This window comes from Theropithecus gelada, chromosome 11 (assembly GCF_003255815.1).
Source record: "Theropithecus gelada isolate Dixy chromosome 11, Tgel_1.0, whole genome shotgun sequence".
In the NCBI taxonomy this organism is placed as follows: Eukaryota; Metazoa; Chordata; class Mammalia; order Primates; family Cercopithecidae; genus Theropithecus; species Theropithecus gelada.
In genome coordinates, this window is record NC_037679.1 from 54805621 (window position 1) to 54828472 (window position 22852).

The window sequence follows — 22852 nt, forward strand, 5'->3', positions numbered from 1 at the left end:
TTCACTTTCTCTAATGAGTCACCTTTAACTTTTGTTTTTAACTTTCTGCCACCATCTAGTGGTGAAAAATGGGTAGTAATCACTTTCCACTGAAATAGCTTAAGATCTATCCTTTTTACCCAGTAGTCTGAGGGCAGTTTCCAAAACTACATTTCTTTTTCGTTTTGTTTTGTTTTGAGACAGAGTCTTGCTCTGTGGCCCAGGATAGAGTGCAGTGGTGCAATCTCAGCTCACTGCAACCTCTGCCTCCTGGGCTCCCATGATTATTGTGTCTTGGCCTCCAAGTAGCTGGGATTATAGGCATGCACCACCACGTACAGCTAATTTGTTTTTCGTATTTTTACTAGAGACAGGGTTTCGTCATGTTGCCCAGGCTGGTCTTGAACTCCTGAGCTCAGGTCATCTATCCACCCTGGCCTCCCAAAGTACTGGGATTGCAAGCATGAACCACTGTGCCTGGCCCCTTTTCTTAAAGACTGGGGTTGGCAAGACCCAAATATATCTCACTAATATTTATAAACATTCTGAGCCCTATGCAGAGTTAATAAAGCATAATCAAATAAGAAAGGCTGAGTTTTAAGGCAGAAAAACGTAGGTTTGAATTGTACCTTTGCCACACACTGTTAAATGTATGATTTTGAGCAAATGTTTTAACTTCTCTAAACCATACCAACTTCAATTGAATTGTTGAAGAACTGAGAGATATTTATCTGACACACGGTAAATGCTCAGTAAATGGTAGTTTTAACTGTAGCTACAGCGAACAAATTACCCTATTTAAATAAATAATATTAGATATTCTATTTAATTACCATTAAACTTATTTTTTTCCATTGGGTAAATCAATAATTGCCTTTAATTCATAGCTCTATAACATACTCTGAGGCTGAACAGACTTGACAGATGGCTTTAGGGAAAGAGAAAGACAGAAGAGGAGAAAGTGCTTTTGTATTTGAATATTCTCAGGAACATACAAGGAAATAAAGAGAAAAAAAAAGAATATGAAGAGGGTAGCAATAAGCTTTTATCACATTCTAGCAGGCCTAAGCCTATCTGAAATTATAAGCTTATTTTAAAAAAAAAAAAGCTTACGTGATTTTTGACACAGAACTTGTTCCTTTATCAGTTAAAGTCAGGAACACTTCTGCTCTAAGTTATTTACATGTAATGAACAGAAATCTTATTTAAAAAGTCGTGATCACAAAACACCTTTTTCATTGATTTAATACAAATCAAAGACAAATTTCAGGGTTTGAGTGGAGACCTAGTTACGGAACACTAAAAACACCCTACGTATCATGACCAAGGCATTAAATTTTTAGGGCAGTTGAAACTGTGAATTTCAATGGTACCTGCAAGTGCCACCTCCAGGCCTCAGGAAAACTGCAAAAGCAGTTGATATTTGGTTCCTTCCCACCTGTTTTTGTAAAATCTCATAATCGTTCCTTAATTTTCAGGTATCAGGTACTGACCAGTCCCAACTCTCACATGTTCACATTTCTTTCTTTTTTTTTCTTTTTCTTTTCTTTTCTTTTTTTCTTTTTTCTTTTTTTTTTTTTTTGAGACAGGGTCTTGTTATGTCACCTAGGCTGGACTGCAGTGGTGCAGTCTCAGCTCACTGCAACCTCCACCTCCTATGTTCAAGCGATTCTCCCACCTCAGCATTGCCGGTAGCTGAGACCACAGGCATGTGCCATTACGCCTGGCTAATTTTTGTATTTTTGGTAGAGACATAGTTTCACCATGTTGCCCAGGCTGGAACTCCTGGCCTCAATTGATCCACCCTCCTTAGCCTCCCAAAGTGCTAGGATTACAGACATGAGCCACTGTGCCCGGCCCCCATGTTCACACACGTTTTAAGTGCACATTTTAAATTTACTTCTCTCGGCCGGGCGCGGTGGCTCAAGCCTGTAATCCCAGCACTTTGGGAGGCCGAGGCGGGTGGATCACAAGGTCAGGAGATCGAGACTATCCTGGCTAACATGGTGAAACCCCGTCTCTACTAAAAATACAAAAAACTAGCCGGGCGCGGTAGCGGGCGCCTGTAGTCCCAGCTACTTGGGAGGCTGAGGCGGGAGAATGGCGTGAACCCGGGGGGCGGAGCTTGCAGTGAGCCAAGATCGCGCCACTGCACTCCAGCCTGGGAGACACAGTGAGACTCCGTCTCAAAAAAAAAAAAAAAAAAAAAAAAAAAAAATTTACTTCTCTCTCTCAAAATTTCCAGAGGTTTAAAATCTGGTCAAATATGCTATTTTATTAGAACACCTAGGATTTGACAATAGTTGCTAATGGTAAAATTGAGACATCAGTGATTAATATATTCCACTATCCCATACCTTTCTGTACTGAGGCAAGAAACCTTGGAGTCATCCTTGACTCTCTCTCTCTCTAAATCTATCCTTCAGGAAAAATGGTTGACTCTACCTTCAAAATATACTGAGAATCTGACTTACTTAGTGCCTCTACTGCCACCAACCTGATCCAATCTACAATCAAGTCCTACCTGGATTACTGCAGTAAGGCTCCCAGATGTTCTCTGCACTTCTGTCCTTACTGCCATGAATGGTCTACTCTCAACACACAGTAGCACGGTCTGCATCTAGACCTAAACAACCACTTTAGGGGTTCCTTGCTGTAGTCCTCCTCCATTAATGTGTAGTCAGCAAGGCCAAGGACATGTGGCCACCTGAAGTCTGCACACACCAGCAACTCCCCTTCTAGAGCCACTTGCTGGTACCTGGGACTCAGAGAATTACTTGCCCTAATCATCCCCAAGCTTGCTTCTAGGGCCTATGAGCAACATAGAGCCACTGAAGAAATCTGTAGAGGAGAATGATACAATCAGATCTGTGGGTTACAGAGGAATCTTAATTACAAAGAGCTCTGGAGAAGGGATGAGTGGTTAAGAGAGACTAACAGTCCAGAAATTATAAGGAAATTAAAGCTGCAGGAGTATAGCAGTTTTGAAGAAGGGGCAGAGGTAGAATTAGTGCTTAATAAACATTGGTTGAGAGAACTTACTCAATTTGGAGGTTAAGGGAAGAATCTAGGGCTCTATATTACCTTTGATTCAAAATGGATAAAATAAAGAACGCAGAGAAAATTTAGTTAAACATGTTTCTGGTAAATCATAGAAAATAATTTTTATTTTATTTTTTGAGACGAAGTCTCACTCTGTTGCCCAGGCTGGAATGCAGTGGCACTATCTTGGCTCACTGCAATCTCCACCCCCCGGGTTCAAGCGATTCTCCTGCCTCAATCTCCCGAGTAGCTGAGATTACAGGCACACGTCACCATGTCCAGCTAATTTTTGTATTTTTAGTAGAGATGGGGTTTCACCATGTTGGTCAGGCTGGTCTTGCGCTCCTGACCTCATGATCCGCCTGCCTTGGCCTCCCAAAGTGCTGGGATTACAGGCGTGAGCCACCATGCCAGGCCAAAAATAATTATTAGTTCAACATCCTTGCAGAGATGAAGAAGGAAATGCCAGCATTTACTCTCAAAAAAGATCATTTCATTCCAAAATTTTAAAGATGTAGAATGAGTTAACACCTTCAGAAAAGGCTCAATAGAAAAAAGTCTGGTGATAATACATACATTTATTCTGAGGTTATCTCTGGGTAATGGGACTGCAAATTCTGTACTTTCTTTATTAATCTATACTTTCAAAATTGTAAAAATAACGTTTTAAAGAAAAGCAACTCAGATAGCGTTATGTATGTGTTAAATTGTACACTAGCCTCTTTACTCCTTTCTCTACTCTGCAAATAAATTCCCTTGAATACAAAAAAAGTGCTTGTTTCATTGAAGCTGTTGCTAAAAAATCTATTTAGATAATAAAGTACTTGACCTTCAAAAGAAGTGGCATCTATAATTAAACACATCATTCTATTTATACAAAATTGTGAAAAGGGTGAAATCTTGATTAGATGTCATCTGAGAGACATCACGGTAGAAGAGAGGTATTACAGTAAAACGGTTAGTGAGCACACCCTGGAATCTATATACCCGAGTTTAACACTTGACAGGATTTACTATGTGGCCATAAACTATGTGCTAGATACCTCAGTTTTCTTATCTGTAAAGTAATAGTGGTAATAATACCAATAGGGTTGTTGAGGGAATTAACTTAGAACAACTCCTGGCACTTAATAATATGGCCCTCAGTACATCTTAGCTGCCAATAGTAATAAAATAATAATAAATTATTATTATAAATGCTAGTTTCCTTCTAGTTGATCACTTTTAGCCAGGGATTCCTTCTTCTCAGCCAAATGTGTACTAAGACCAACCAAGGCGCTAAGAGATAATCAAGATGTTAGCTAAGAACTAAGGTCTGACCTCTCCCAGGGGTATTTGCATTTTAAAAGGGGGTCTCTCAAAGATAAGACCTTTTTAAAAATAGAAAGACGTGAAACCAGCATAGTGGAATGACAGATCACGAGATTAATATTTTAGGGTAGGGGGCCCACTTACCCTGTCTACTTACGAAAGAAATCAGTAGGGGGTGGACAACAGAGGCAACGGCACAGAGGAAAGCAGGAGCTGCAGAGCCAGGCTGCTGTCCCCAGAGATCTCCAGTTTGCACTCCTGCCTGGAGCTGAAGCTCAGACAGTTACTAGGGTATCCCCAAAGGGGCCTCACCACACAAAGATCTAAGAGCTTGGATGAAAGAAAGGAGGATGGTAGTATTTTCTTGACACTTTCTATTTTCCTCTACTGGGTTCAGAGCACCTCTTTTCATTTGCTAATCCACCGCTGTGAACTATGCATTAGCTCTGGCATCAGCAGATTGGATGTATGATTTTTGGCAGCATATTCATTTTAAAGAGGTATTCATTTCAAAGAGGTATTACCTGACAAAACATTTTTATATCCCTCATGCAGATTCTGACAAAATATTACCTGTACCAATATAATAGCACCGTACAAATAGCATGCTTGGAATGGAATCTATAAGGATTAAAACTATCTGCGCTATCATTCTCATGCATTTAAAAACTGTTTCACACTTGAAATCCAAATTAGTAGCTATCAAATGGCTTCTTTTTCTGCTTTTTATTTTTCCACCAGTGTGACTTGTCAATGAAATGGCTTTTTAAACACCAAGTATACTATTTTCATTTTTAAAAATAGATGTATTTACAAATATTCTAAAAGCTTTTTATCATTCTTCAGTGCAAAAAGACAATAAAAAATTTAATTTGTTCAAAGAAAGCCATTCAAGCTCTTCATACTTTTCATACCTATGACTGAGCATGCATTTTAAAAATTCCTTTCAGCAAATCTCTAAAGTTAAATAACTATATTTGACTTATTGAAAACTAATTTTATGTAGAATTATTATATCATTGAAGCATTTACTAAACAAAAAGCTAAAATGATTAGGAGAGAAACAGATGATCTTCTAAATGGTTTTTAATCAATGGTTTATATCAAACTCCAAAATCAAATAAGATCATAGGTAATATATTTAATTTGTTATAGTTCGACAGCATAAAACTGCTTATACTCACCACAGTGAGGACTCTCTGAAATTAATTTCTATCTACTCAAATTATAGCCGTTTGTAACCTACAACCCAGAGTTTAGCATGTAGTATAATATCTTCCTGTTGTATTTTTGTAGCTCTTCAAACCTCTTCTGATAACGAACTCATCCTACAGAGGTTCCAACAGAGGTCTGATCATCAGTTCTGGATAGTTGACTACCCAGACTTTATCCTTAGCCCTGACCTTTCTGAACCAGTCTCAGGCAAAACCCAAAGTCAGCTTACCTATGTATCTTACCTTCCCAAATTAGCTTTTTATCTGGTATTTTTCTCTAACAGATTCTATATTATCATTCTAGGACCTAGGCTAGAAATCTTAAGGATTTTCTTTACTCTTCCCTTCCACCTTTTTTTTTTTTTTGACTGAAGTTTCACTCTTTTTGCCAAGGCTGGAGCGTAATGGCATGATCTTGGCTCACTGCAACCTCTGCCTCCCGGGGTCAAGTGATTCTCCTGCCCCAGCCTCCCAAGTAGCTGGGATTACAGGCATGCGCCACCACGCAAGGCGAATTTTGTATTTTTAGTACAGAGGGGGTTTCACTATGTTGGCCAGGCTGGTCTCGAACTCCTGACCCAGGTGATCCACCCACCCTCGGCCTCCCAAAGTGCTGGGATTACAGGCATGAGCCACCAAACCCTGCTTTCCCTCCCATCTTTTCTATTCCTATATACTTAGGGTTATTGTTCCCTAAGTCTCTATTACTTTTCATTTCCACAGCTATCACTCTCATGGATTTTATTATATTGTTCCTGGAGCACAATATTTTGGTAGCCTCCAAACTGGTCTCTCATCATCTGGGCTCTCTCCTCCATACTATCCCACCAAATTAACCTTCAAGTTTGCTCTGAGCCTTTAACTCTTTTTTGATGAAAAAATTATAATTTTAATTTCCTCATTATGAAAGCAAAATATATTCATTACAGAAAAATTGGGAAAGAGAAGAAAACAAATTCCCCCTGATCTCACCATACAGAAGTAGCAATTTAAAAAATGTTTTATTTTTTAAAAATTCTAGTAAAATACACATAATAAAATGTATCTTCACCACTTTTAACTGTATAGTATAGTAGTGTTACATACATTTACTTTGTTGCACAACCATCCATTCCATAACTCTTTGCATCTTGCAAAGCTTAAACTCTGTGCCTAATAGGCACAATAATAACCCACTCTCTGCTCCCTCAGCTTGTGTGAACCTTTAACTCTTGTACTTAAAATCCTCCAATGGTTCCCTGTAGTTCAATAATGCAGAGGCTTTTGAACTTTGAGACTCAAAAATTTTACCTCACACCCCAGTAAATAGGTGTACACACATAACACACACACTCTGGAACAAATGCTTTACAAACAATCCTTAAAAGAACAACGTGCCGGGTGCGGTGGCTCATGCCTGTAATCCCAGCGCTTTGGGAGGCCGAGGTAGGCAGATCACGAGGTCAGGAGATCGAGACCATCCTGGCTAACATGGTGAAATCCCATCTCTACTAAAAATACAAAAAATTAGCCGGGTGTGGTGGCAGGCGCCTGTAGTCCCAGCTACTTGGGAGGTTGAGGCAGGAGAATGGCGTGACCCCGGGAGGTGGAGCTGGCAATGAGCCAAAATCATGCCACTGAACTTTAGCCTGGGCAACAGAGCAAGACTCTGTCTCAAAACAAACAAACAAACAAAAAGAATAGTGTATTCTGGGCCAGGCGTGGTGGCTCACGCCTGTAATCTCAGCACTTTGGGAGGCCAAGGTGGGTAGACCATTTGAGGTCAGGAGTTCAAGACCAGCCTGGCCAACATGGTGAAACCCGCCTCTACTAAAAATACAAAAAATTAACCGAACATGGTGGCAGGCACCTATAATCCCAGCTGCTGCTCAGGAGGCTGAGGCAGAATTGCTTGAACCTCGGAGGCAGAAGTTGCAGTGAGCCGAGATCACAAGACCACACCACTGCACTCCAGCCTGGGCAACAGAGTGAAACTCTGTTTCAAAAAAAAAAAAAAAAGAATAATGAATTATGGCTGGGCACAGTTGCTCATGCTCAGAATATAAAGTCCTAGCAATTTGGGAGGACGAGGTGGGCAGATTGCTTGAGCTCAGGAGTTCGAGACCAGCCTGGACAACATAGTGAAACAAAATATGCAAAAATTACCTGGCACAGTTGCGTGTGCCTATAAGCCCAGCTACTCTGGAGGCTGAGGTGGGAGGATCACTTGAGCCTGGAGAGGTCGAGGCTGCAGCAAGCCATGATGGTGCCACTGCACTGCAGCCTCAGCAAAAAAGCAAGACCTTGTCTCAAAAAAAAACAAAATAAAAAAAAAGTATGCTATTTCCTGCTTCATTTAAAACCTACTGATTGCAACTAATTTCATAACAGTTTGACAAATATTTCAATAAAAACATATACATCTGTCAGTCTTCCTTTCAAAATCCTCCACAATCAGATTCTAACCTATCTTCACCTTATTACCCTTCTACCTGTCATGCACGCCAGCCAAAAAGTCAGCCCCAGCTAATTTTCAGAACTCATCTTCATCCTCCAAGGTCCAACTCCTTCATAAACTCTTTGGTCAAAAACAATATCTTCTCTATTTTTTTTTTGAGACAGGGTCTCACTCTGTTGCCCAGGCTGGACTGCAGTGGTATGATCTCAGCTCACTGCAACCTGTTGTTGCAGGCTCAAGTGATCCTCCCACTTCAGCCTCCCAAGTAGCTGGGATTACAGGCGTGTGCCACAATGCCTGGCTAAGGTATATATTTTTTGTAGAGATGGGGTTTCATCATTTTGCCCAGGCTGGTCTCAAACTTCTGGTCTCAAGTGATCCTCCGGCCTTGGCCTTCCAAAATGCTGGGGTTATAGGCATGAGACACTACGCCCAGGCTTCTCTCATTTCTTTTAAAGGACTTTGGATTGTGCTAACATTATGTCACTTGCCAAATGTGAATCCTTGTGTTACTCTGCCACCTATTGGGTAGGCTCCTTATGGTCAGGAAAAGACTATATCCCAAACATCATCTTTTTTTTTTTTTTTTTGAGACGGAGTCTTGCTCTGTTGCCCAGGCTGGAGTACAGTGGCGCGATCTCGGCTCACTACAAGCTCTGCCTCCCGGGTTCACGCCATTCTCCTGCCTCAGCCTCCCGAGTGGCTGGGACCACAGGCACCCGCCACCACGCCCAGCTAATTTTTTGTATTTTTTAGTAGAGACGGGGTTTCACCATGTTAGCCAGGATGGTCTCGATCTCCTGACCTCGTGATCCACCCACCTCAGCCTCCCAAAGTGCTGGGATTATAGGCGTGAGCCACCGTGCCCAGCCTCAAACATCATCTTTTAACCTAAAAATTCTCTCATGGCTTTATGAAGATTGTATAGATGTATAGCTATATTTTTTCAGGCTACCATATTCTTGGAGCAACCAACTAGCATTAACTGCAGGTCATCCTCTTTATAATATTTGAATCAGAGGTTGAAAAGAGGCCAGGCACAGTGGCTCACGCCTGTAATTCCAGCACTTTGGGAAGCCAAGGTGGGCAGATCACCTGAGGAGTTTGAGACCATCCTGGCCAACATGGTGAAAACCCTGTCTCTACTAAAAATACAAAAATTAGCCAGTTGTGGTGGTGGGCACCCATAATCCCAGCTACTCGGGAGGCTGAAGCAGGAGAATCGCTTGAACCCTGGAGGCAGAGGTTGCAGTGAGCCACTGCACTCCAGCCTGGGTGGCAGAGCAAGACTCCATCTCAAAAAAAACAAACAAAAAAACCAGGTTGAAAATAGTAAGTCAAGGCCGGGCGCGGTGGCTCAAGCCTGTAATCCCAGCACTTTGGGAGGCCGAGACGGGCGGATCACAAGGTCAGGAGATCGAGACCATCCTGGCTAACACGGTGAAACCCCGTCTCTACTAAAAAATACAAAAACCTAGCCGGGCGAGGTGGCGGGCGTCTGTAGTCCCAGCTACTCGGGAGGCTGAGGCAGGAGAATGGCGTGAACCCGGGACGCGGAGCTTGCAGTGAGCTGAGATCCGGCCACTGCACTCCAGTCTGGGCGACAAAGCGAGACTCTGTCTCAACAACAACGACAAAAAAAAAAAAAAAAAGAAAAAAAGAAAATAGTAAGTCATCGGCTAGGCATGGTGGCTCACGCCTGTAATCCCAGCACTTTGGGAGGCCGAGGAGGGTGAATCACGAGGTCAGGAGATTGAGACTATTCTGGCTAACACGGTGAAACCCCGTCTTTACTAAAAAATATAAAAAATTAGCCGGATGTGGTGGCAGGTGCCTGTAGTCCTAGCTACTCGGGAGGCAGAGGCAGGAGAATGGTGTGAACCTGGGAGGCAGAGCTTGCAGTGAGCCAAGATTGGGCCACTGCACTCCAGCCTGGGCAACAGAGCGAGACTCCATCTCAAAAAAAAAAAGAAAAAGAAAATAGTAAAGTCCTGCCTGGCGCTGTGGCTCATGGCTGTAATTCCAGCACTTTGAGAGGCTGAGGCAGGTGGATCACTTGAGGTCAGGAGTTCGAGACCAGCCCGACCAACATGGTGAAATCCTGTCTCTACTAAAAATACAAAAATTAGCCGGGTGTGATGGCACGCAACTGTAGTCCCAGTTACTTAGAAGGCTGAGTCAGGAGAATCACTTGAACCCGGGAGGCGGTGGTGGTTGCAGTGATCCGAGATTGCGCCACTGCAGGAGTCCAGCCTGGGTGACAGAGTAAGGCTCCATCTCAAAAAAAAAAAAAGAAAAGAAAATAGTAAGTCCCAAACTGCGCAACATAGCAAGACCCTGTCTCTACAAAAAAAGAAGAAAGAGACAAGAGAGATGTTTTTGCAGTAATATAGTGAGATCTCATCTCTATTCAAATAATTTAAAAAATCCACACGTGGCAGTGCGTGACTATAGTCCCCAGCTACTTGAAAGCTACTGAAAGAATTACTGAAAAATCAGAGGGGTAGCTAAATTTTTTTTACCACAAAAACGAACAATCCGGGCCAGGCGCAGTGGCTCATGCCTGTAATCCCAGCACTTTGGGAGGCCGAGGCGGGCGGATCACAAGGTCAGGAGATCCAGACCATCCTGGCTAACACGATGAAACCCTGTCTCTACTAAAAATACAAAAAAAATTAGCCAGGTGTGGTGGCGAGTGCCTGTAGTCCCAGCTACTAGGGAGGCTGAGGCAGGAGAATGGCGTGAACCCAGGAGGTGGATCTTGCAGTGAGCCGAGATTGCGCCACTGCACTCCAGCCAGGGAGACAGAGGGAGACCCCGTCTCAAAAACAAACAAACAAAAAACAAAAACCAAAACAAAACAAAAACAAATGACATTCCACTGTAAATTTTGGTTATCTTTGACATAATAAACTTTTCAGCCAGCCACTCCCTTTCGACCTCAGTCTATGAAGATACTTGGAAAGAAAGCATGGAAAGGGACTATACAGCTGTAAGCCCTGGAGGTTCTTACAAGAGGATATCAGGTACCAAAGGTCAATGGTATGAATAATGTAATATAGATCTAATTGGTGTAATTAGTAGCTCAATTTTCGGATCCCTTCTTTAAAAAATATTTTAATGAAAGTCAGGAAATTACCATGAAGAATAAACACACACAAAAAAAGCCAAATTAAATTACTATTTAATAAAGTGACAGAATGAGGGAAATGGCTGAAATACATTCCTAAAAAGAATTATTCTATACATCTGTATAGTGTGGAAAAACAAAGAAAAAAATAATCTATATGTCAAAATCTGAATAGACACTGAGATAACATTTTCATTCACTATTAAGAAGCTTCCTCCTGCCATAGCTCATACTTAGTCAAATAATCATCATACGATATTTACATTTTATATGTCTTAGTGTCTTATAACCACAATTTTACAAAAATTAAGGTATTTCTAAAATAGCAACGATTTTATAAATATTAAGATTGTTTAAAGTCTTGAAAGACCACAAGTTAAATCTAAACTTCTTAACATGGCACATAAAAGCCATTAAACTTTGGAACATTAAGTACTTTTTTTTTTTTTTTTTCCGTCGCCCAGGCTGGAGGGCAGTGGCCCGATCTCCGGCTCACTGCAAGCTCCGCCTCCCGGGTTCACGCCATTCTCCTGCCCTAGCCTCCTGAGTAGCTGGGACTACAGGCGCCCGCCACCACGCCCAGCTAAGTTTTTTGTATTTTTAGCAGAGACTGGATTTCACTGTGCTAGCTAGGATAGTCTCGATCTCCTGACCTCGTGATCCACCCACCTCGGCCTCCCAAAGTGCTGGGATTACAGGCGTGAGCCACCACGCCCAGCCACAATAAATACTTTTCTACTCTCATATGACTAACCACTTCCCAAACATCTTTTGTTAAGATGTTTTTGGCCAGGCACGGTGGCTCAGGCCTGTAATCCCAGCACTCTGGGAGGCCGAGGCGGGTGGATCACAAGGTAAGCAGATCGAGACAATCCTGGCTAACACGGTGAAACCCCGTCTCTACTAAAAATAGAAAAAATTAGCCGGGCGTGGTGGCGGGCGCCTGTAGTCCCAGCTACCCAGGAGGCTGAGGCAAGAGAATGGCTGCGCCACTGCTCCAGCCTGGGCAACAGAGTGAGACTGTCTCCAAAAAAAAAAAAAAAAAAAGATGTTTTTAACAAATCTTACTATGAATGTTTAATTTTTAAAACTTCATAATTGGGATATAAACTATTTTCATAAGAAACGGGCATTCATATTTTACACGAACACATATACATTCTAACTCTATTAAAGAAGAAATGTAAGTACCACTGGGCATAAAATAGAATACATTTAAAAATAAAAGTGTCACAGTAACCATCTCATTAAAAAAAAAAAAAAATTGAAATCTCCCAGAGGGAGAATATGTTGACTATTTTAATGAAGACAATTTTTGTAACAAAACATTTTTCTTTAAACAGTAACAAACTGAACAGATCCTCTACAGGCTATTAAAAGTTGTATGATTTGTTATTTTCCATAATAAAAGATAGAAGGAAATGGTAATTTCGGTAGGAAGTAGGTCTTAGGAATTACTAACCACCACAATGCATTTGGATAAGAATGAAAACAACTTTATCAATAGTTTGTAGTAATTAGGGTAAATCTTACCCACTCGTACAAGCAGTTTTCCATTTTCCATTTACTTCACGGAACCACCATAGTATTCTGTCCTCTTAAGAAAAGTTTGTAAAACGCCAAGGGTCAAGCACAGTGCTTGGTACACAGAAAGGGGTTCAATATTTTTGAATGAACAAATTACTGAGCGAATGAACACAATGGGCTCTCAAACCCTCCCTACTCCCTCTTAGGTATGCTATTATGTCCATTGTGTGCTTTGGCACCTCTCCATGTCAATCATGATGTATTTCCTTTCCTTTATCCCTAGAAAGGCCCTGGTTATTCTTTCTTCCTTTAGAGATCTAGAATCTATAATTACCCTGATCTCGCTTGAAACTCCTCATTAAACAATAAAGGACACCCTTTTCCCTTGGGCCTTCCTCACGTCTCTAACATACCTCTCCTGAAGCAAAGATTGAATCTAGTTGAACACGTTGTAAGATAAAGCTACTGAAAGCAGTTTCTGTCTCCAGATTATTTGAATTTCTCACCCCCATCCCTACTTAACAAGTAATTTTGTTCCAAAACATTTCTCATCGTGTCACATCAACATATTTACACGTCAATCTACTGCAGCTAACTTTGTAACAATGAGAGAAACATTCAGAGTAATACTGAGTATCCTACCATGGGTCTGAAAAATTGAATTCAAATACTCTGTGCGTAAAATGCCTAGACTATGTCATTCTAGCACATCTATGAGCTGATCTAGCAAGTATATTGTTAGACTACAAATTACCTTTTTCCTATGACGTGTAAAACTCCATCAAAAATGAATTCTTCCTAACAAACTTTTTTATGGTGTCTAAAATTGCTGTGAATATCAGTTACAACTTTTACAATGATCTTTTAGCCATAAGGCCATTATTTGCAGAATCCTTCTGTATTTCAGTTATTTGTCACCCATTTAGGCTGGGCCTAATAGCAAAACTGTCCCCCGTTACTGAATTCAGAGAATTATTCGGGCACACGATTTATTGCCTATCTTGATTAGACTCCTGAGCCCCTGCCCCAGCCTCTCGCTAATCTCCCTGGACCAGACAACTCCATTAGAATCTGGCACCCACGTTTGTTCTGCCTAACACTGCAGGAAGGACAGAGACTTCGAAGCACGTGTTTTGTTTTTTTGTTTTTTTGGCTACCAAGAAGCCAAATTTCTGTATCCTCTACCATTCAAAACCCCAATTCAGCAAATTTACACAGCGGTTTTTCCTCCACGTTAAGCAGTTAGTCAGCTACTAAAGATACACATATAAAACACAGCCTCTGCCCTCAACCCAATGAGCAGAAAAATTCTCTATGCACAACCAAAACGCTGTAATAGTAAGATTCAAGTGTGTAGAGGAGAAGTTTGGTAGAGTGTATATGACACTTTCTTTTTTTGTAGTACAGAAAAGATAAATCTGTAGAAAAGGGAGAAAGACAACTGGCTAGAAAATTTATTTCAAATATCTAACCTAAATCTTCAACAGATTCTACATTTTAAATATTCCAAAAGGTGTACCATTGTATAGTATACTAAATGCGGGTTCATTTATCACTTAAAATTTTTTAAGCTAAAAAAATCTCAAACAATTAACATTTGGGAAGAAAAACACGAAGTAGTCAAAATATTTCAACTTTCTAAACTGTATGCACTGGACTAACTGTTCAATATTAGAATATCTCTACATTTGAATTTGGATAGTCCACAGTGATAACTACTGGACTGAAAAATCTGACATCGAACCTATGCAAAACTAATGGCTAGTGTGAAAAAAGCTAGAATGGGGAGAGAAAACTTGAATGTGCCAAAACATTTAAACGCTCTTTAAAATATCCCAAGATGCTAAATTAAGGACAAAACGATTAGAGTTCCAAGAATACAAACTTTCACCTCTTTCAAGGCAACTGAATATTGAATCTCATTGAGATTATGAAATATTCTATAAGCATGTGCTTAACTCCTATTTGGCTTTCCGAATTTCACCACAGTGAACAGCCCATTCTTTTTCCTTGTTTACACCAAATGCTCGTTGTGAACACAACTCAAAATGGAATCCCAGGCCCCAAAAGTCACCAGCCCTACTTCACCCCCACAGGCAGCTACTTAACAGATAATAAAGAATTCAAGTGCAGGACCTGAAGGTCTTATTTCCATGCAAATTTCACAATCTCCGTTACTTGCCCAGATACAATTAAGGCTTAAAAGGTGGCGGGAGTGGGGGGACTTGGGGACTGGTGTGAGGAGAAAGTGAACCTCCCAAGGTTCCTAAATAGTTTTGCTTGCAGTATAAAAAATGCGAGAAATTATCCAGCTATTAGTAGAATTTAACAACAGCTCAAACTTGCATTTGAAACAATTACTATATTTCACTTTCTTTTTTCATGGGGGCGGGGAATAGTGTCTTACCTACTCTTAAATTTGAACGTATTAACAGGTTCCCCTCCGCCCACACTGACATATTTCTTATCCCCCATAATGAATTCAGCCATATGGCATTCTTTCCCATCGAAGGCCATCGGGAATGGCTTTAGGAAGCTGATTTTCAAGCACTGAGATCTTTAAGCGGCAGCAGGTGCCGGCAGCGCGGGGATCGATCGATGGAGAGGAGACGGGCAAGACGCCGGTAAACCGAGCGCCACAACCGCCCTCCCGAAGCGCCCCGGGGCTTCGAGCATCCCCTCGCTGTAATCCGGGCAGCGGGAAGGATGCGGCTGGACCCAGGCAGTGCGTGCTCCACACAGCACCCAGCCCGCACCAGCCTCTCCGCGACGCTCGTGCCGGGGTCAGCGCGAAGCCCCTCCGCGTCCTCGAAGCCCCCGCCCGCGCCGGTTCTCCCCCAGCTCGCCCGCTCCAGCCCGCTGCCCCTGGCCGCCGCATCTCCGGGCACTCGTGAGGCGGCCGCCGGGACGGGGCCGAGCACCGCAGAACCCACCGAAACTTCCCAGGGGGCCACTTCAAAATTCGCCGGACCCGTCGCCGCCGCGCGCCCCTCGGTTCCCTCCCCTCCGCGCGCCCGCAGCCCCTGTAGCCCCCGTCTCTCTCTCCCTCCCTCAGGACCCCAGCGCCTTGCGCGGCGGGAATACTCTCCCAGGTGCCTCCCGGCCCGGGGGCTGCCGTCGCACGTCCGCTCCCGCAGGGGTCCTCACTCCGCCAGTCGCCGCGGCCCGCGCCCTCGCTCACACTCACCAGCCCGAGCCGGGGCGGCCATCTTAGCGCTCACCCCGGCCCCCCGCCCCCCGGTTCGGCGGCCGCGGCGACCGGGTCCGGCGGCTACGACAGCAGTGACGCGCGGCAGGCCCCGCCCCTCCCACAGCCCCGCCCCCGGGCCGGCTCTGCGCGGGCACCGAGAACCTGCCGGCGGCCGCCTTCCGCGCCTCGTGGGGGGATCGGGGCCACAGACGGTCCCCAGCGCCGCACGTGGGTCTGCGCCGACAACAAGCACTGCCTCCCCCGGCGGGCTTCGCACCTGTCGTGCCGTCGGAACCCGGGAGGGTAAACCCTGAGTGTCCTGTGTGCCTGTGAGCCGCAGAATCATCCACGGACGTCGTTAGTCCTTGCCGGAATTTCTGCGATTTACACAACGTCGAATTGTTTCGCAGAAACGCGTGGCAAATTCCGTTATCTTTAAAACCTTCCCCAATTTACTGGCATAGAAATTCTTACAGAAAACGTTTCCCTCTTGAAGCGACCCCTGGGTGTAACTTCAGTGGGGATGACGGCTGTGAATTGGGTTTCCTCGCACAGCAGAAGGGCGAGAGAGGTTCCAGAATGGATACAGGAGAGGCACCGCTATCCAGAACTGCCTAAGCCGAAATTGCCCGTTTAAATAATGAAGTAGATATCGAAAAGGAAAAGGAGGGGACATCTGGAAAACAGGAACTAGTCAAGGCTAAGGTACCTGAAAATTAACCCATTTATACTTATTGGATTCTTTGTGCTCAACTCTGAGCCAGATTTTTGTTTTTAACTGAACCTATACTCAATGACGAGCCAGTTCTACTTTGGCCACCCTGTGGAGTATACTGAAAATTTAAAAACTCTTCAAGGAGAGCTTAAAAAGAAGACAAACATGCAGAGTTAACAATATATCAGTGCAGTGCAAAATCTTGCAATATGTAAGACAAGCTATAAAATTGTTCCTATCTCTTCATCATCAATTTTATTCTGGGGAGTATGTTTCAGTGGTGTGACCTGAATAAAGAAATGAGTGCACAAAGATATTCACAGCATATTATCCAAACACTGGAAAAGGCGAGAAGGAGCGGGGCAGGATTCTAACAGGAAATGGCTAATTAAGATCCGACATAGGGCTGGGCGCGGTGGCTCAAGCCTGTAATCCCAGCACTTTGGGAGGCCGAGACGGGTGGATCACGAGGTCAGGAGATCGAGACCATCCTGGCTAACACGGTGAAACCCCGTCTCTACTAAATAATACAAAAAAAAAACTAGCCGGGCGAGGTGGCGGGCGTCTGTAGTCCCAGCTACTGGGGAGGCTGAGGCAGGAGAATGGCGTGAACCCGGGAGGCGGAGTTTGCAGTGAGCTGAGATCCGGCCACTGCACTCCAGCCTGGGCGACAGNAAAAAAAAAAAAAAGATCCGACATAGAGGCCAGGCGCAGTGGCTCACGCCTGTAATCCCAGCACTTTGGGAGGCTGAGGCGGGTGGATCACCTGAGGTCTGGAGTTCGAGACCAGCCTGGCCAACATAGTGAAACCCTGTCTCTACTAAAACTACAAAAATTATCTGGGCGTGGTGGCGGGCGCATGTAATCCCAGCTACTCGGTAGGCTAAGGCAGGAGAATCGCTTGAACCCAGGAGGCGGAGTTTGTGGTGAGCCGAGATCCGCCATTGCACTCAAGCCTGGGCAACAAAAGGGAAACTCTGTCTCAAAAAAAAGAAAAAACAAAACAAAACAAAAAAAACAAACAAAAAAACCATCTGATATAGTAACACAGGAAGTTCTTATGTTAACAATATAGATAACAAAATAGCAACAATGTCTAATCAATTCGTGTTTGAAAAATACCAAATATGTACGTGAAGGTTACAACTGCATAAAATGTAGTCATGCAAATAAAGATTAAAGGGATGAATTTGGGTAGTTTAATACTCATTTCGTTCTTTTTTCTATATATTTAAGTGCATAATAATTCTGATTCAATAATGACCCCAGTGCACTTCTCCCACTCAAAACATCTAACCTCTATCTTGTACTTTTGCCCACTACCTGAATTTCTCAAATGCGTTAAAAGCATTACATAAGGGCATCTCTTAAGATGAAATATTTAAAATTTAAGTATTTCTGGCATGCAATATGGTTTTTCCTGTAATTCCTTGAAAGTAAAATATTAATAATAGAAAAATCAAAACTCTTTCGTTCCTATTATAATGCCATAAAACCATTCTGGAAGGTCGTTTGGGAGATATGAAGAGTCTTAGTTGCCTCCCTCTGGTCTAGTAATTGGGCGGGGTCTTTTAAGGACTAAAATGATGTGAATAAATGAAGAGAAAGAGTGGAATGGGAAGAAAAGCAGAGGCAAGCTGTGTAAAGCATAGGTGGAGAGTGCTGAATAGTATCTTCAATAAAATGCCTTAATACAATGATGTAAGCTAGGAAGAGGTGAGGAGTGGGAAGGGAAGAGGCTGGAGACAAGAAATTCTCATTACTAGTGTTAGTAATTAAAGAGCAGATGTTTGTAGTTTAGCTTTTTCTTCATACTTATTACTACTTTTTCAACTTTGAAATTTCCTCAGCTACCATTTTATTCATGATCTTCACTACCTAGGCCTAAGTTATACCATGCTCTAGCTCCTTTCCTGAGCTCCAGATCCTCTCTATTGCAATTTCATTTTTACATAGCAATCATAATCATTCTTCTCCTTACATTTTCCTATTTGTTTTTTACCCATGTCATCGAATCTAAGCTTTTTACTGTAACATTAAAAAAAAGAAAAAATCCTCCTCCCCTGCCCACCTTCATCAGTGATGTCCCCAAACTTACCTGTTAAAACCTCAAAATCAGTCTTTCTCCAGGTCGGCCTTTGGACAACTCAGAGGTCCCTGTAGGATTGCCCACTTTCCATCAGGGCAGATGCTGATCTCCTAAGTGAAAAGTACTGGCCGCTGCCTCCAGTGGCCCCCTGCAAATCATTACAAATCAACTTCTTTCAGGTCTGGCTTAAACTCTCACCACCTGGAAACTGCTTTCCTGAAGTCACAGCCGGGCATGCAGATTCCCATCCCCCACCCCCAGCAGTGCATTATTATGCAGTCACTGCTTTTGTTCCGAGTTCTGAGCCTGCTTCTATTTGCATCGTAACCTCTCTGGGGGCCGGGACTGTGCACTTGCTCCCTTTCTATACCTCTCCACAGTTCCTAGTACCGGCCAAAAACACTGCTGAAATGCCTAATGAATCAACTGGAAGTTCCTTAGCATAATATAGGGGTGTGGAAGTGATGTTTAGGGGGATTTCCTTTGTTTCCCTGATGCCCAGATGGAGAGAAATGGCAATTTGCCCTTCCAAGGTAAGCAGTATCCTAAATAAGATAAAATTTTAATGATTCTGAAACCTAATGAGTGTGTAACTACTCAATTCTGAGGTACTACACAGACTAGTTTTGCCCTTTGTATCCTGAGAGAAAAGTATGAATGAATTAAAAGAAGACAAAACATTATAAATTTCATTAACCTCAGAGTGGCTTTTTATGCTTTATGTCGATTTTTAGAATTTCCTAGTCCAGTCTTTCATGAATCAAAGAATATTTCAGGAATCCTAATTGCAGACTGAAGAATTTATGAGCTTATTAAATTTTAGGAATCTGCTTTTAAGACTTTTCAGTTTTACAGACAATGCTCTTACCTAATAACTAAGATTCGTTTAACATTTTTTTGAACACCTACATGCCTGGCACCATGCTAAGAGATTGAGATATTCATAGCATTCATTTCAATGGTTATGAGGAGATGAAGGATTGAACAGAGGAAGTGGGTAAAGAAACGCTAAAGAACTCAGCCATAAACTTTTGATTAAGGTGTAGCAACACACTTCAATTGAACTTTTTAAATGAGAGGAACCCAAACGACCTTAAACTTCTGGCAAATATGAAAGAAAGGATTTGAGAGAGTAGTATGGAAAAAAGAACAGCAGATGTAAGCTACAGTCTTACTGGAGGAAAGTGAGTAGCAGGGGCTTTAGAATTCGCCTTTTTTTCTTTAAGAATGAGGGTGGTAGCAGGTAAGGAAGGTAAATGCCAGCTGAGTAGATGGTACCAAAGTTGATTTGTTTTTAAAAGATCATTGTTTATTTGGTGGTCTGTCAGGGAAACTTGTACCTTGGAGGTGAATTTCCAATGTAGGCCTACTGGAAACTGAAACCCTGAGCCCCAGGGTTTAGGTATTAATGGAAGCAAAATTGTGAAGTGAATCCATTTCTCCCCCTTTTAAACGTTCACTCCACCTCCACCCTATACTCAGTTTTTCTTTTTTCTTTTCTTTTCTTTTCTTTTTTTTTTTTTTTTTTTGAGACAGAGTTTCACTCTGTCACCCAGGCTGGAGTGCCGTGGCGCGATCTCAGCTCACTGCAACCTCCACCTACTGGGTTCAAGCAATTCCCCTGCCTCAGCCTCCTGAGTACCTGGGATTACAGGTATGCACCACCGCGCCAGGCTAATTTTTGTATTTTTAGTAGAGACGGGGTTTCACCATGTTGGTTAGGCTGGTTTCCCACTCCTGACCTTGTGATCCGCCCACCTCGGCCTCCCCAAGTGCTGGGATTATAGGCATGAGCCACCATGCCTGGCCTACTGTAGGCTCACTTTTACAGGGATCCTCAGGCTGCTGTGTCCAGGGCTTTACTGCAGTCTTTCTCTCTTCCTTCCCATTAAAACTTTTCCCGTTTTGTTCAGGACAGGTACCCCACCCTTCCATTATCTCTCTCTTTTTATTTATTTTTAAAATAGAGACAGGGTTTTGTCACTAGGCTGGAGTGCAGTAGCGTGATCATGGCTCACTGCAGCCTTGACCTCTCAGGCTCAAGCAATCCTCCCACCTCAGCTTCCTGTGTAACTGGGACCACAGGCATGCGACACAACTTCTGGCTAATTGATTTTTTGTAGAGATGTGGGGGTTGGGGGAGCGGTTCTCCCTATGTTACCCAGGCTGGTCTCATACTCCTGGCCTCAAGCAATCCTAGTGCCTCGGCCCCGCAAAGTGCTGGGGTTACAAGCATGAGCCACCATGCCTGGCCCCAACCTGTCATTATCTAAGGAGCTCAGTTATGAAGTTAAGTTATCTACTTTGTATTATTAGTGTTTAGTATTTTTGTTTTCATTTCTCTCTAAGACTGTTCTAATCTGTTCTAATGGAACCTCCTGTAGACATCCAGAGTATGGAATTTCTAAAATGACATTTTAAACATTGTGACAGATCAGTAGGATAGATATTTTCCTAAGCCAAGGTACTTTCTTTCCAAGGATAAGCTATGGGAGGTGATGAGAGCAGAATACACACGCACACACACTATACACACACGCACACACATATATATACACGTACGCACACACATATATACACATACGCACATATATAATTACAATTCATTTTGCTATAATAATTTGTCTAGTTATTTGCAATCCTTTCAGGATTTTAAAAATTTCTATCTCATTTGTAGAGTTTGGAAAATAGTATCCATTCTATCTTCTTCACAATAATGTTTTAAGGATCAAATGAGGTTTTGCCCATGGAAACTGCCTAAACTATAAGGAGAAAAGTCAGTGTGTTTATCATTATTTCTCTCTTAGGGTTACTATTACCCTGTAAAGTTTTGTGAAGTCAGGAACAGACTTTTGTTCATATTTATAACCCCTATAGCAATTAATACAGAACCTCACTCAGAATAGATAAGCGGTATTCCCTTAAATCAAGTTTTACTTCTGTACTAAAGTAATAGTCAATTCAAGGACAAGTGCTATAAAGGTTAAAATTAATTCTATTACTCTGAGAAACATGGCAATAATATTTTAGCTTCCCTGTCTCATAGTAGGGAGGGAAAGGATCTGGAAAGGCAGAGGGAGAAAAGGAATGGCACTAGAGGTAGAAATTTCAACTCTTAAAGTTTTAGTAAACCATGCCAAAAAGATACTAGTAACTTTTCATGGGGGAGAGATTATTGGGGTACCAAAGTTTTATTTTTATACTCTATACGTGTTTTTAACCCCATTTCTTTTTTTAAAAAAAAATAGTAGAATGAGGAAAGTGTAGATGGATAACTGTAGTTGTTTGTATAATTATTTACATCTTGCCAAACCATTTGGAAATTGAAATCCTGCAGTGTCGCTCCTGGGTTGTAAAAGATAAGAAAAGTAAATAGAAAACCACCTCAATGCAGTGTGATATTGCATCATTTAAAGGAAACCACAAACTGTCTCTTCAGGATGTATGCGTACAATGAAAAGAGCTAACAATTCTTCATGTGTAAGAGCTAGGATGATCAACCTGTTTTTCTCTGCCATCTTAAGGTTGCTTCTTTTTACGTCAAAGTACCTCGTGGTAGCAATCATTGATTTAGTAATCTGTAAATAGTGTCTGTAAGCCCCTTTTCCTTAGCTAACCAGTGATTAACTCCTAGAAAAAACACATTTTTTTTTTTTTCTGCCACCCAAGAGTGCAGTGGCATGATCTCAGCTCACTGCAGCCTTGACCTCCCAGGCTCAACCAATCCTCACACCTGTGCCTCCCAAGTAGCTAGGACTACAGGTACATGCCACTACACCCAGCTAATTTTTGTATTTTTTGTACAGATGGGGTTTCACTATGTTGCCAAGGCTAGTCTTGGACTCTTGAGCTCAAATGATCCACCCATGTGGGCTTTCCAAAGCGCTGGGATTACAGGCGTGAGCCACTGCACCCAGCCTTGAAAGCCACATTTCTAAGGGAAACTCTCTGGGGGAAGGGAGGTTGTGTGTAAGGTAGATAGTCCCTATCTATTTCATTTTATTTTTGGTTTTGAAATTAGTGTTTAAAGAATTAAGCATAATGAATACTTGATATGAATTTCTTGGATTTTTTTGAGATGGAGTCTCACTCTTGTCGCCCAGGCTGGAGTGCAATGACACGATCTCGGCTCACTGCAACCTCTACCTCCCAGGTTCAAGTGATTCTCCTGCCTCAGCCTCCTGAGTAGCTGAGATTACAGGGCACCTGCCACCACAC

The 22852-nt window shown here is 42.5% G+C and overlaps 1 protein-coding gene across 5 annotated transcripts in view; it reads right to left on the minus strand.

The window, feature by feature from the left end:
* The window catches only part of USP44 (ubiquitin specific peptidase 44), a 37037-nt gene extending 18179 nt beyond the window's left edge, over positions 1-18858 (minus strand). Inside the window, exons 1-2 of one of the 5 annotated variants that reach the window (XM_025402314.1) lie at positions 15828-15900; positions 854-907 (exon numbers count right to left, since the gene is read on the minus strand). The gene's annotated coding sequence lies outside the window, so the exon portion shown is untranslated. Of the gene's footprint in view, positions 1-853; positions 908-15047; positions 15332-15573; positions 15901-18643 lie in introns of those variants that run through there. The other 4 variants (XM_025402311.1, XM_025402313.1, XM_025402316.1 and 1 more) reach the window with 4 other exon arrangements.
* Between the last annotated feature and the right edge of the window lie 3994 nt (positions 18859-22852).